This window comes from Capra hircus, chromosome 15 (genome assembly GCF_001704415.2).
Source record: "Capra hircus breed San Clemente chromosome 15, ASM170441v1, whole genome shotgun sequence".
In the NCBI taxonomy this organism is placed as follows: domain Eukaryota; kingdom Metazoa; phylum Chordata; class Mammalia; order Artiodactyla; family Bovidae; genus Capra; species Capra hircus.
Genome location: NC_030822.1, coordinates 34,392,925 through 34,407,234, shown reverse-complemented (window position 1 = coordinate 34,407,234; position 14,310 = coordinate 34,392,925). Strand labels below are relative to the sequence as shown.

The 14,310-nt window shown below is 39.8% G+C and overlaps 1 pseudogene; it reads left to right on the top strand.

Moving 5' to 3' along the window:
- Positions 207–1,226, top strand: LOC102172560 (annotated as a pseudogene).

Genomic DNA, 14,310 nt, shown 5'->3' with positions numbered 1-14,310 from the left:
AATGGGAGGAAGAGCATGGTGGGGAGAGGCACAGGTACAGAGGAAGGGAATGTGACCTGTTGAGCCAGCTGGATAACCTGAAAACACTTAGACAATTCCAGAAACCATGGGGAGCAAGAGGGGCAAGGAGTGATGTGGTAAACAAAATTGATTAAGCTATAAACTAAGGGTCTGGATGGCATAAGAGAGACTTAAAATAGGCTCATCAATAAACTGTACGTCTGTCTTCTCTACAGGAGGTGGTCCTACAGTACAAGTCCTCCAGTACAAGTCCTCCCAGCATGGGAGCTATCCTCTACAACAGCTCAGAGTTGCCAACTTTCACCCTGACAGGGCTCCCAGGGCTGGGGACCTCCCAACACTGGATGTTCTTGCTCCTCGGTACCCTCTGCACTGTCTCCATTGTGGGCAATGCCCTTATCCTTTTCGTCGTCAAGGAGGAGCAGAGTTTGCATCAGCCTATGTACTACTTCCTATCCCTGCTCTCAGTCAATGATCTAGGTGTGTCTTTCTCCACACTGCCCACCGTGCTAGCCACATTTTGCTTCCACTTAAGGAAGATCAGCTTTGATTCTTGCATGGCTCAAATGTTCTTTATCCACTTCTTCTCTTTCATGGAATCTGGGGTCCTGCTGGTTATGAGTTTGGACCGCTATGTGGCCATCTGTAACCCCCTGCGCTACACCACCATGCTCACAGATTCCCGTGTTGTATGCATGGGCTTGTGGGCCATCATCCGCAGCTTCTGTATGATTTTTCCACTGCCTCTCCTTCTGAAGAGGTTGTCCTTCTGCAAGGCCAATATACTGTCCCATGCCTACTGCCTTCATCCGGATCTCATCCACCTTCCCTGTGGTGATATCACCATCAACAATATTTTCGGTCTCTTCATTGTGATGTCTACCTTCGGCCTGGACTCTGCACTCATTCCCTTCTCGTATGTGCTCATCCTGCATTCTGTACTTGCCATTGCTTCTCGGGAGGAACGGTTAAAGACACTCAACACGTGTGTGTCACATCTGTGTGCTGTGCTCATCTTCTACGTGCCCTAGATTGGTGTGTCCATGACTGCCCGTTATGGGAGGCATGCCCCCCGGTTTGTGCACACAGTCATGTCCCTCATTTATCTCTTTGTGCCTCCCATGCTCAACCCTGTCATCTATTCAATTAAAACCAAAGAGATTAGATGGAGGCTTGGTTGAATGCTATTCAGAACCAAGTTTTAAGCTAGAGGCACATGGAAAGGAAAAATGTCATTGGATATTTACTATTACTCCACAAATTGGGGTTTTCAAGACCTGCTTTGACAAATTTTTAAACTTTTTTTGCTCAGAAATCTACTCTTAGGATTCCTTCCACCAGATATTTGATGACAGCCTGGCACTAGTTAAGACTGAAGACAACAGGTTTTGGCAAGTTACACTGAGTTATAGTTTATTCAAAAAAAAAAAAAGCTCAAATTTTACAAAAAATCCACAAATGTGTCTCCTTAAAATCAATCCCTCATTTTGTTCCATGTGTTTCTTTTATCTATTTTTAAATTGAATTACCAGAGAAAAAGTTACTTATTACCTTGGGAACACTGCCACAATGGTCAAATAATTCTTTTCCCCAAGACTATATGAAAAGTAGTCTTACTTTTAACTTTGTAGAATTTTTTTAAATTTTGCAAAATTTCTACAAAATTTAAATTTGGTAGCAACTCCATACTGCTTTCCATTGCAATTGCACTATTTTACATTCCAAAAAACTGTGTGCAAGTGACTGACATCCTTCTCAACATTTGCTGTCTTTTGTTGTTATTTTATTATTATTATTACTATTATTATTATTATTTAATAGCCATCTCAACAGATGTGTGGTAATATCTCATTGTGTTTTCAATATGGATTTTTCTGATGATTAATGACATTGATCTTTTTTTTTTTTTATATACCTGTTGGCCATTTGTATATCCTCTCTGGAGAAACCTCCATTTAACTCCTTAGCACATAGTAAAATGAGTTTGTCAGACATGATTTTGTCTTTGTTTTTAGCTATCGTAGGAGCTCCTTACATGATTTGGGGATGAACCCCTTATCAGATACTTACTTAGAAGTAAGCTTGAATGAATGGACACAAAAAGCACATAACTTGGTGGAAAGACTAACAAATATTGAATATGTTGCTTTTTCCCCCAGTTCAGTTGACTTAATTCTGAATAATTTGAGGAATGCAACAACATGATTTAAAATTTAATTTCGAATCCTTGTACAATTGAGATTACTCTCCCTCAAAATTACTTTAAAAAAAGAAAAAAATGGACAGACATAGAGTAAACCTCCCAAATGTTAAAATATGAAGAAAAAGACAAAAAAATCTATGCTAGTCAAAAGATATATGGCTGCCACAATAGATTTCTAGGATAAGATAGCTTAGAAGAATGTAGGAACCACTATAAAATAGTAGTTCAAATAAAACTTTTTACAAAAATTATTTATAGTATGGTTGTGGTGTATGTGCTCAGTTGTGTCCAGCTCTTTGTGAACCCATGCACCGCATAGCCCACCAGGCGCCTCTGTTCATGGGATTCTCCAGGCAAGAATACTGGAGTGGGTTCCCATTTCCTCTTTCAGGGAATCTTCTCAACCTAGTGGTTGAGCCTGCATTTCCCATGTCTCCTGTACTAGTAAGCAGATTCTTTATCATTGAGCCATCTGAGAAGCCCCCTATTTATAAAATACTGTGAAGTATACTCTGGGTAAAACCATAATATAAAATATTATTGTTAAACATTCATATATTTGCATACAAAAAGTATTTGGAGGAAGTAATAAAAATCTGGGCTTCCCTGGTAGCTCCTGAGTAGATTCCTGGGTCAGAAAGATCCCACTGAGAAGGCATAGGCTATCCATTCCAGTATTCTTGGGCTTTCCTGGTGGCTTAGATGGTATAGAATCTTCCTGCAATGCAAGAGACCTGGATTCAATCTCTGGGTTGGGAAAATCCCCTGGAGAAGGGAACAGCTACCCACTCCAGTATTCTGGTCCAGAGAATTTCACGGACAGAGGAGCCTGGGGTTGCAAAGAGTTAGACATGACTGAGCGACTTTCTCTTAACAAAAATGTTTTAGTAGTTGTTTCTGGCTAGTGAGAATTGAGAAGATTTATTATTATTCCATGTTTTCTACTTTTCTATAAAATGTACACATTATGTTTTAGTAAAACGAGAGTGATTGAGAGAGAGGGGAGAGACAGCGAGGCAAACACCAATAATGAGAGTTGGAGAAAGTGAGCCTCATAAGAGAGAAACCTGAGTGTTGATGCTTCTGCTCTACCAAGGTGCTTTCCAAATGCTCCTCTCTGCTCATCTCAAGGGATAAGGAGTACTTTTCTTGGGAGAGTTATTTCCTTCTAGATGTGAGTATGGGCTGTGTCAGGCCCATGATACTATCCATGGGGGCCTGATTCTAGGTGCTAAGAGACTTAACTCCCCTGGTGCATACTGGAAGCAAATCACGCTTTTGCTCTCTTTATCCCAATTCAGAAGTCTGTGCTATCCAGAATGTTCACTCTGCAGTCAAAGGCTAATATAGCATAAGTAATCTAAAATGAAATGACAGAATATTTATTTTTCGCAGGCCTAATTGTCAGGACTAACTGCACAGGATCTCTTATTCAACTGGGCTAGCTATACCAGTCACGAAAATGGGCAATATTCATTTCACCAGCTGTAAAGTAATACCTACAAGACCTTTTAGAACTAATACCCAAAAAAGATGTCCTTTTCATTATAGGGGACTGGAATGCAAAAGTAGGAAGTCAAGAAACACCTGCAGTAACAGGCAAATTTGGCCTTGGAATGCGGAATGAAGCAGGGCAAAAACTAATAGAGTTTTGCCAAGAAAATGCATTGGTCATAGCAAACACCCTCTTCCAACAACACAAGAGAAGACTCTACACATGGACATCACCAGATGGTCAACACCGAAATCAGATTGAGTATATTCTTTGCAGCCAAAGATGGAGAAGCTCTATACAGTCAACAAAAACAAGACCAGGAGCACTGTGGCTCAGATCATGAACTCCTTATTACCAAATTCAGACTCAAATTGAAGAAAGTAGGGAAAACCACTAGACCATTCAGGCATGACTTAAATCAAATCCCTTATGATTATACAGTGGAAGTGAGAAATAGATTTAAGGGCCTAGATCTGATAGATAGAGTGCCTGAAGAACTATGAAATGAGGTTCGTGACATTGTACAGGAGACAGGGATCAAGACCATCCCCATGGAAAAGAAATGCAAAAAAGCAAAATGGCTGTCTGGGAAGGCCTTACAAATAGCTGTGAAAAGAAGAGAAATAAAAAGCAAAGGAGAAAAGGAAAGATATAAGCATCTGAATGCAGAGTTCCAAAGAATAGCAAGAAGAGATAAGAAAGCCTTCTTCAGCGATCAATGCAAAGAAATAGAGGAAAAGAACAGAATGGGAAAGACTGGAGATCTCTTCAAGAAAATTAGAGATACCAAGGGAATATTTCATGCAAAGATGGGCTTGATAAAGGACAGAAATGGTATGGACCTAACAGAAGCAGAAGATATTAAGAAGAGGTGGCAAGAATACACACAAGAACTGTACAAAAGAGATCTTCACGACCCAGATAATCATGATGATGTGATCACTAATCTAGAGCCAGACATCTTGGAATGCGAAGTCCAATGGGCCTTAGAAAGCATCACTAGGAACAAAGCTAGTGGAGGTGATGGAATTCCAGTTTAGTTGTTTCAAATCCTGAAAGATGATGCTGCACTCAATATGCGAGCAAATTTGGGAAACTCATCAGTGGCCACAGGACTGGAAAAGTTCAGTTTTCATTCCAATTCCAAAGAAAGGCAATGCCAAAGAATGCTCAGACTACTGCACAATTGCACTCATCTCACATGCTAGTAAAGTAATGCTCAAAATTCTCCAAGCCAGGCTGCAGCACTACGTGAACTGTGAACTCCCTGATGTTCAAGCTGGTTTTAGAAAAGGCAGAGGAACCAGAGATCAAATTGCCAACAACCACTGGATCATGGAAAAAGCAAGAATGTTCCAGAAAAACATCTATTTCTGCTTTATTGACTATGCCAAAGCCTTTGACAGCGTGGATCACAATAAACTGGAAAATTCTGAAAGAGATGGGAATACCAGACCACCTAACCTGCCTCTTGAGAAATCTGTATGAAGGTCAGGAAGCAACAGTTAGAACTGGACATGGAACAACAGACTGGTTCCAAATAGGAAAAGGAGTGAGTCAAGACTGTATATTGTCACCCTGCTTATTTACCTTATATGCAGAATACATCATGAGAAACCCTGGACTGGAAGAAACACAAGCTGGAATCAAGCTTGCCGGGAGAAATATCAATAACCTCAGATATGCAGATGACACCACCCTTATGGCAGAAAGTGAAGAGGAGCTAAAAAGCCTCTTGATGAAAGTGAAAGAGGAGAGTGAAAAAGTTGGCTTAAAGCTCAACATTCAGAAAACGAAGATCATGGCATCTGGTCCCATCACTTCATGGGAAATAGATGGGGAAACAGTAGAAACAGTGTCAGACTATTTTTTTGGGCTCCAAAATCACTGCAGATGGTGACTGCAGCCATGAAATTAAAAGATGCTTACTCCTTGGAAGAAAAGTTATGACCAATCTAGATAGTGTATTCAAAAGCAGAGATATTACTTGGCCGACTAAGGTCCGTCTAGTCAAGGCTATGGTTTTTCCTGTGGTCATGTATGGATATGAGAGTAAGACTGTGAAGAAGGCTGAGTGCCAAAGAATTGATGCTTTTGAACTGTGGTGTTGGAGAAGACTCTTGAGAGTCCCTTGGACTGCAAGGAGGTCCAACCAGTCCATTCTGAAGGAAATCAACCCTGGGATTCTTTGGAAGGAATGATGCTAAAGCTGAAGCTCCAGTACTTTGGCCACCTCATGTGAAGAGTTGACTCATTGGAAAAGACTCTGATGCTGGGAGAGATTGGGGGCAGGAGGAGAAGGGGACGACCGAGGATGAGATGGCTGGATTGCATCATGGACTCGATGGACGTGAGTCTGAGTGAACTCTGGGAGATGGTGATGGACAGGGAGGCCTGGCGTGCTGCGATTCATGGGGTCGCAAAGAGTCGGACACGACTGAGCAACTGAACTGAACTGAACTGAAGTGAAAGTAATACTAAGGATAACATTTCTTCATAGCTTATTACATGACAGTCAATATTCAAAGTTTATTTTAGTATATATTTTACTATTAAAGCAATCATTAGGCCCTATCAACAAGACTAGGATACAGATAAAATTATTATTCTGGTTGTAAAGGTGCAGACACTGAGGTGCATAGAATAGATTAACCATTTAGGGTCACAAAGCTAGCCAGTGGAAAGGCAGGAGGTGAGTGCAGGTAATCTGACTCCTGAGTCCAAGTGAGTATGATTTTGAGTCAGTGGTGCTGCTTTGAAAAATGCTGCAGTCGTTTTCCTTTATGTGTATTGCCTTCCATGGTTGAACATATTCAACATCAATAGTCCTAGTTTGGGCTGGAGATCTGCAATATATCAAATGACAAAGAAGCCTCATATGATCATTCAGTGGCTGTTTACTGAGCACCCATTATGTGCCCAGCCTCATATTAGGCACAGAAGCAGTCTGTGAAGAGTAAAGCAGAGCGGTACTTACCCTGTGAACTCACAGTGGGGCCTTACAGCTTAATGGTTCAGAGCACCTAGATTTAAATGTTAGTTCTGCCACATATATTTTTTTGTGACTTTGAAAAAGTTATTCAATTCACTGTGCCTTAGTTTCCTTAGGTGGAAAATATAGATAATAGTAATATCTGTTTGACAAGGCCGTGGTGAGGTTTAGCTGAATTAAAGTTGAGCATCACATAATATGCTCAGTAAGTAAACATAAATGTTCGCTCTGAGTGAGAATAGCTCAGCTGGTAAAGAATCTGCCTGAAATTTAGGAGGCCAGGGTTTGATCCCTTGGTTGGGAAGGTCCCTCGGAGAAGGGAATGGCAGCTCACTCCAGTGTTCTTGCCTGGAGAATTCCATGGACAGAGGAGCCTGGCGGGCTACAGTCTATGGGGTCTCGAAGAGTCAGACATGACTGAGTGACTAACTCACACAACGGGAGATAAGAAGCAATGATTACTGTTTGTGGTAGCCCAGAAAAGGGGCATGTAACACAGACATTCGGAGAAGGCAATGGTACCCCACTCCAGAACTCTTGCCTGGAAAATCCCATGGATGGAGGAGCCTGGTAGGCTGCAGTCCATGGGGTCGAGAAGAGTCGGACACGACTGAATAACTTCACTTTCACTTTTCACTTTCATGCATTGGAGAAGGAAATGGCAACTCACTCCAGTGTTCTTGCCTGGAGAATCCCACGGATGGGGGAGCCTGTTAGGCTGCCGTTTATGGGGTCGCACAGAGTCAGACACAACTGAAGCGACTTAGCAATAGCAGCAGCAGAAACACAGACTTTAGATTTCTCTAATCATGTTGGTTTAAGTTAATTACTGTAGAAAATAATGTAGAAAAATAATAATGTAGAAAATAAGATACTTTACAAAGATCCTACCCAGGAATGAAAACAGGGTTTAGACTGGGAAGTTTGTTTAAAAAAAATGAAGTAGTGACTCAAGTTTGATGCATTCTCTAGGATGGCACTTTGGGGCTGATATGTAACTAGGTAAATTGACAAAAAAGCAGAGATAAATAGATATGTGTATGTCATATGTTCTTGAACAGGTGTTTCCCTAAGTAGCATGCTAATCCATTTTGCAGAAACATGGAAAGATGACTCATGGCGTTATGCTGATAGTGTAATTATGGTAAAGACATTAGATTACTATTTGCTAATCATTAGGCTTCCAGGTGGCACAGTAGTAAAGAATCTCCCTGCCAATGCAGAAGACTCTGATTGGATCCCTGGGTTGGGAAGACCCCCTGGAGAAGGAAATGGCAACCCACTCCAGTATTCTTGCCTGGGAAATTCCATGGACAGAGGAGCCTGATAGGCTACAGTCCACAGAGTCACAAAAGAGTGGGACATGATTTAGCAACTAAACAACAACAACAAACATTGCACTGGGTATTTCGAATATATTAAAAAATAAGGCAGAAACATCTTTCATGGAACATACATATTGATATAGGAAAGAAGCATGTAATAAATAATTTATTGTTTATTTTAAATCAATTAATCACAACCCTGCAAGGTACTAGAAAAGATCAACAGAGAATGTAATATAACCTTTATTAGGTTAGGAGGCTAGGGGGATCTTCCACATGCCAATTTAAGCTAGGAGATGGTGGTAGGGATCCAGTTGAATGGAAGGTGAGTAGGAAAAAGCTTCTAAGATTTTGGAAAGAGTGCTTGTGAAGGCCGCATGGAAGGAGTAGCTTTGCACATGCAAGAAACTGGAAGATCACTTTACTTGTAATAGAAAGAACCTAAGAAAAATGGCTCAAAATAAAGTTTGGAAGGAAGGTATTTATCATATCACACAGGGTCATTTAAAGGCTAGACTTGATGGTAATGTGATGAAATTTTACTTAAATATATTTCTGCAATTTAAAAAGTGAATTGGAAGAGGGCTGAATAATGTAGGGGAATGCGTTAAGACCCTTGTAATTATCTAGGATTAACATGTTGATATGCTGCCTAGAGAGTGGGAATGGAAATAAGTCAATTAAATAGTAGTTAGGAGGTAGAACTGAAAGAACTTCATATTTCTGCAAGTAAAGTTCATAAATCCAACACATTTATTGAGCTCTCTTCTATCTTCCCCTGAACATCTCTTATTTATCCTTCAGGATTCAATCTAAACTAACCTTTTTAATGATTCCTCTCCATAGCATTCTAAACTTTTTTTCTGAAGATGATTAACACGTGAAATTATTTATTTAGTCTATTCATTGGAAGGAATGATGCTAAAGCTGAAACTCCAGTACTTTGGCCACCTCATGAGAAGAGTTGGCTCACTGGAAAAGACTCTGATGCTGGGAGGGACGGGGGCAGGAGGAGAAGGGGACGACAGAAGATGAGATGGCTGGGTGGCATCACCGACTCAATGGATGTGAGTCTGAGTGAACTCCGGGAGATGGTGATGGACAGGGAGGCCTGGCGTGCTGCGATTCATGGGGCCGCAAAGAGTCGGACACGACTGAGCGACTGAACTGAACTGATTGTCCTAATCACTGTGAGAACAGAGAGAAGGCTCATCCTCTTCACTGTTATATCTCAGATTCCCTTTGGTGTGGTTCTCTCTGTTAGGGATGAACTCACACTGATCAAGGCAATAACATAGATTCATAATGTTATCAATTAACAATGGAAATAGAATTACTACACAGGCAGAAATTATCTTCTTAACTTGACTAGCATATCCTACCTGGTGAGAGCCATCATCATTACATTTGAGGTGAGCGAAGAATAAGGGGCATAACCATAAAACTCAAGGGCACAATCGTAAAACTTCCTGTTTTAAGTTCAGATGGACAAGTATCCTTCTCCAACATCCCCAACCTTAGCCTCTTAGTCGCTGGCACTTAGTAGGCCAGTCTAGTCTTCTTATAACTGCTTGATTGATGTGGTCCTTTAAGTCCCTTTTTCCTTCTTCCAATTAAAGTCCATTTAATCTCTTCTTCCAATTGATGACTGTGCTTGTGTGAAGGACTGTATGTGAATATATTTGTTTATAATTGTGGTTTTGCATCCAGATTGTTATCTTGGCTACTCCAATAACTTTACAACTTTGGCAAGAATTGTAAAATCCCTAATCTCATTTGTAAAAAGAAGACAAAAAATATAACTGATAAGGATCCTGTGAATATTAAACATTAACTATATGTTAGTAACAAATAAATTAGCAATGCATACAAAGATTCTAGTAAGTTTATAGCATATAGTAGATGGTCACTTAATGATAACTATTTTTCACAGTCTATGTTTTCATTTAGGTCAAGTCTGTCAAATCTTAAATGTCTGGTAATCATTATTCTTTATAAGGGTATCATCTTTTTATGTCTCTTTTTGATTTCTTGTGACTGATTTATTGATTAATTATAAAAGATCTGTTTTTCTCCTTTCTAAAAAATTGGAGGTACGTTTCTTTGCCTGCTCTTTCTCCATATACACACGTTTGCACACACTGTCATACATGCATACACCAACACAGACTTTACAGACAGACACCCGTGGACTGTAGCCCTCCAGGCTCCTCAGTGCATGGGATTCTCCAGGCAAGAATACTGGAGTGGGTTGCCATTTCTTTCTCCAGGGAAACAACGACCTTTACAGATATTAAATCCTAAAGAACTTTGGTGTTCTGTATACATTAAATTGTTTTTAAATGAGACCCTAAGATTAGTGTACTAAAATCCAACACATTTCCAGTTTTTTGTGAGGAAGACATTGATACTTTGATGTTTTAAAAATTATCTAAATATAAAATACATAGCTTTTTATTTTTTATTCCTCCACAGCTCTAATTCTGTTTAGTCTGTCTACTGAAAAATCTAGTATTTAGGCATAATAAAAGGTATCCTTCAGGTTTTCTCTGTTGATTAAATGAGCTAATCTAAAGCAAACGATAAACTAGTACAGCCCCCCAAACTCTGCAGGTGCTCAAGAAATATCAGTATTTCTCTTCTCCTTTCCTCAGTCCTGGTAATTGAGATTGCTTGGGCAATAGACGTAGACTTTGGGGACTAAATCTAGGTAATTATTTTCAAGTCCTGACTTTATAAATGATTTCACAGTGGATGGCAACAGGCCTCTTGCACCTTAAAGTCTTCATTTCTTCATTATGACAGTTTGGGTGTGATACAAGATGATCCAAAAGCTCTCATAATTTTAAGATCTTTTAATAAGCATCCTGGAAATCAACCTGCCTTCACAGCGCTCAGAGCTCTCAGAACTAATTGCCTATCCCATCTTCTCAAATTCTTTTCTGGCCAATAGAAAATTGGCAAGTCATTGTAATAGTCCTTGTTTTATAATCATTTACCATGGTGATACAAAGTTTCATGGTCAACTGGATTTATAGACATTTGTGTTCCAAGTTTCCAAATGAGGAATTTGGAATTTGAGCAAACTAAATAAACTTATTAAGGATAGTCACTTAGACAGGGAAGTGGTTGTTTTTTACTCAAGTCTGGGCAGACTGACAAACTGTCTGAGTTTGCAGCTACAGAGAGGTTGTCCCCAGTGCAGGATCTTCATTGCTAAACCCAGTATAGTTCCAGGCAAACCAGGATTGTCACTGTGGTTTCTGACTATGATTACTGAAGCTTTGGTGGTTATATTTATAGTTTCTTGAAAACTACTTGGGTTGTGACACAATTGGTGGAAAGATCGCTAACTTGGGAATCAGTGAGAGTCAAAGGGTCTGAGATTCAGTCTGCTTTTGATGAACTGAATGGATTCTTTCATAAAGGACAGCAGAGTTATAACTCAAAAATTTTTTTTTTAATATCTGTAAGGGGGAGAAACACTAGTGTACAAAGGAGCCATCATTCAAAAGTTCTCATATTCCCTGATGCTCCAGCCATCTCTTTAAGCCCCAAGACTTACCAGGCCCAGGGGACACTGAAGAGGCAGTTTCATTGCTCAGGGCAGGGAGGTTGGCTGGGAGGTCATGTACAGAGGAGTCTTCAGAGTTTCTCCTTAGGAGACACTTCACCTGTCCTCTTCTCACTAGAGCTACCCTGAGGAGGTAAGTTAGGACTTGAGCCCTTCCCTCACAGAGGTCTGTAGGAACCTCATTCATAGCTTCAAAATCCTGAAGTGATTATAATACATAAATCTGAAGAAAAGTTTGTTTGTGATCTAATTTTAGAGATTTTCTCTGTACTCCTCTTCTGCCCTACACCAACAATCCTCAACAATACCCCCTGATGCCTGAAATCACAAAGCTTTTGTTTGGTGTGAGTGCCTCAGTGTTATTAACTCACACTCCAGTGTTCTCACTGGGAAGTGGATACATGGGCAACACAAAAGGAGAGAGCTTTTGTTTGGGAAACTGGAAGAGTAAGGCAGTGTGGAAAGAGGGCCTGGGAACCTTGGCTCCAGACGTCCCTCTTCATCCGCTCTTTCTTGGTTGCCATTTATTCAGTACGTATCTTGAACAACAGTGCTGAATATCAATTTTGTGTGTTTTACTCTGTATTTTTTCTATACTACAGCTGTAAACGTAAGGTGTAATTAAGTAAACTAAATCTATAGCTGGTGTGTGCTAAAGCTGAGATTAAAAGTTCGCTGTTTTAGATGTTAGCAGAGTTATTTAACTTTTCTAAATTTATGTTACACTTCAAAACTGGGTCATAATACATTCTGCCTAAGATAGTTTATCTATTTAATCAATATTTACTGGTTAGAATTAGAACTGGTAATCTGAATGCTTATCCAGGATCTATGCCCAGCGACTTGGATAAACATTGAGACAACTATAGGATCTTATAATTCTTTGGGGAACAAAGATACTAATCAAATGACCAAACAGATACATAATAATTCACTGTAATTCTAAAGTGTGATAAGAGTCATGAAGAAAATTATGTGTGAGGATACATAATAGGGATATACAATGATATGTAGAGAAGTAATGAATGGTTAGAATAATAGGAAGGTAACAAGTCCTCAGGTAGTTCATATACTGCCTCATGCCTAGGTAAGACTGTTTGATTTCTTACTCTAATCCTTATTTTAAGAGTGAAGGGAAGCCACTGAGAGGTTTTCCTTAGAAGTGTAACATCATTTTGTTTATATTATCAACAGACAATTTGGCTTCTTTGTAAAAGATGAATTAGAGAGGACCATGACACTGAGCTGGATGATCAGCAAGAAAGGGCCTGTAGACACTCTGATTAAAAATGCTGACGGATAGATCAGTGCAATAGACTGGATACTGGATTAGCGGGAAGTGAGAGATACAGGAGTGCCAGTGTTAAGTATATTTTGGAAAGATAGTAATAGATTGATTAGATCTGGAAATGGGAGAGGGTGAAAAATTATTCCTAGGTTTTTCTGGCTTTAGTGCATGGATAAATGCTGATGGACTTTTATATGAGGAAAATATTGCAGAGGACCAAGTATGGTGATTAACAAAAGTTCAAATTGGCATATATTTATGTTGTGCTGATGAGCCATTACAGTTGATACACCAGTAGGGAGTTGGATGCTGGACTCTATAGCTAGAGGAGACATCTGAGCTAGAGACATGAATTTGGGATAATTGACATACAGAGAAGAGGTAAGAAGGACATTATGAGTAGAAAATAATTGTGAACATAGTGTGAAAGAGAGCAGAGAAGTGAATGATTACTGGAAGAATATGCAGGGGCAATAAAGTGATTTTTGTTGTTATTTATTTTCTTTGACTGTATATCCTGAAACTAATCCTCAATAAGACAGAAGCTGGTTTTGGATGGAACATAATCTAAACCTCTGATTCTCAAACTTGACTTTGCATTGGAATTTCCTGGGTAGGGTTTTTTTTTTTTCCAATGTATTGATTTTTGAATCCAACTGCTACTGCTAGAGATTTGGATTAAATTCGTATTACTGGGGTCCAGACAAAGGAGTTTTTTAAAAGCTCCTTGGGTGAATCTAGCATACACACAGTTTGGGAATCCTTAATCTAAACAGAGGAAAACACATAAATATGCAAGATAGAAAAAACCAGAGTGATCAGGAGTGGAGAAGCATGAGAGTCTGGATCCTTGGTGAATAAGAGAGGAGCTCACGCAACAAAGATAGGATGAGGAGCTGGAGTGAGATCGTCCAGCGCAGGCAGGAGAAAAGACACAGCTCAGTGTACAGATGAAAATGTTATCCCTGCATACATGGAGATTCATGAGTAAGTGGAGAACACTAAGATAAGGCCCTGGGGAGGGCATACTGTACTTCACTTCTTGCAGAATGTAGTGGCTAGAACTGGTAGAGAGAAAGAGCTAAATCATTTTCTGCTACTGGAGAAAGATTTTAATATTTCTGCAAAGAATACAGAAACAGGAAGAATAATATATAGTGTTCAAAACAGACTCAAAGGATTTTTGTGGGGAAGGAATTGGAGCCCATGACCCAACTGTAGAAATGATCAGATGGCAGAAAGGCCTGAGATGTGAGTAATGATCCCTAGCTTGCTTCCTCCTAATTTTTCACAATCTTTGGTGTGCAATCTAAGTAGCCTTGTCCCTTCCATCCTGGATAGTGACCATGCTTTCCATTGTCTGACCTCACTTTACTCTGATTGTGTTTCTCCAAAAGATACTCAGGGACCCC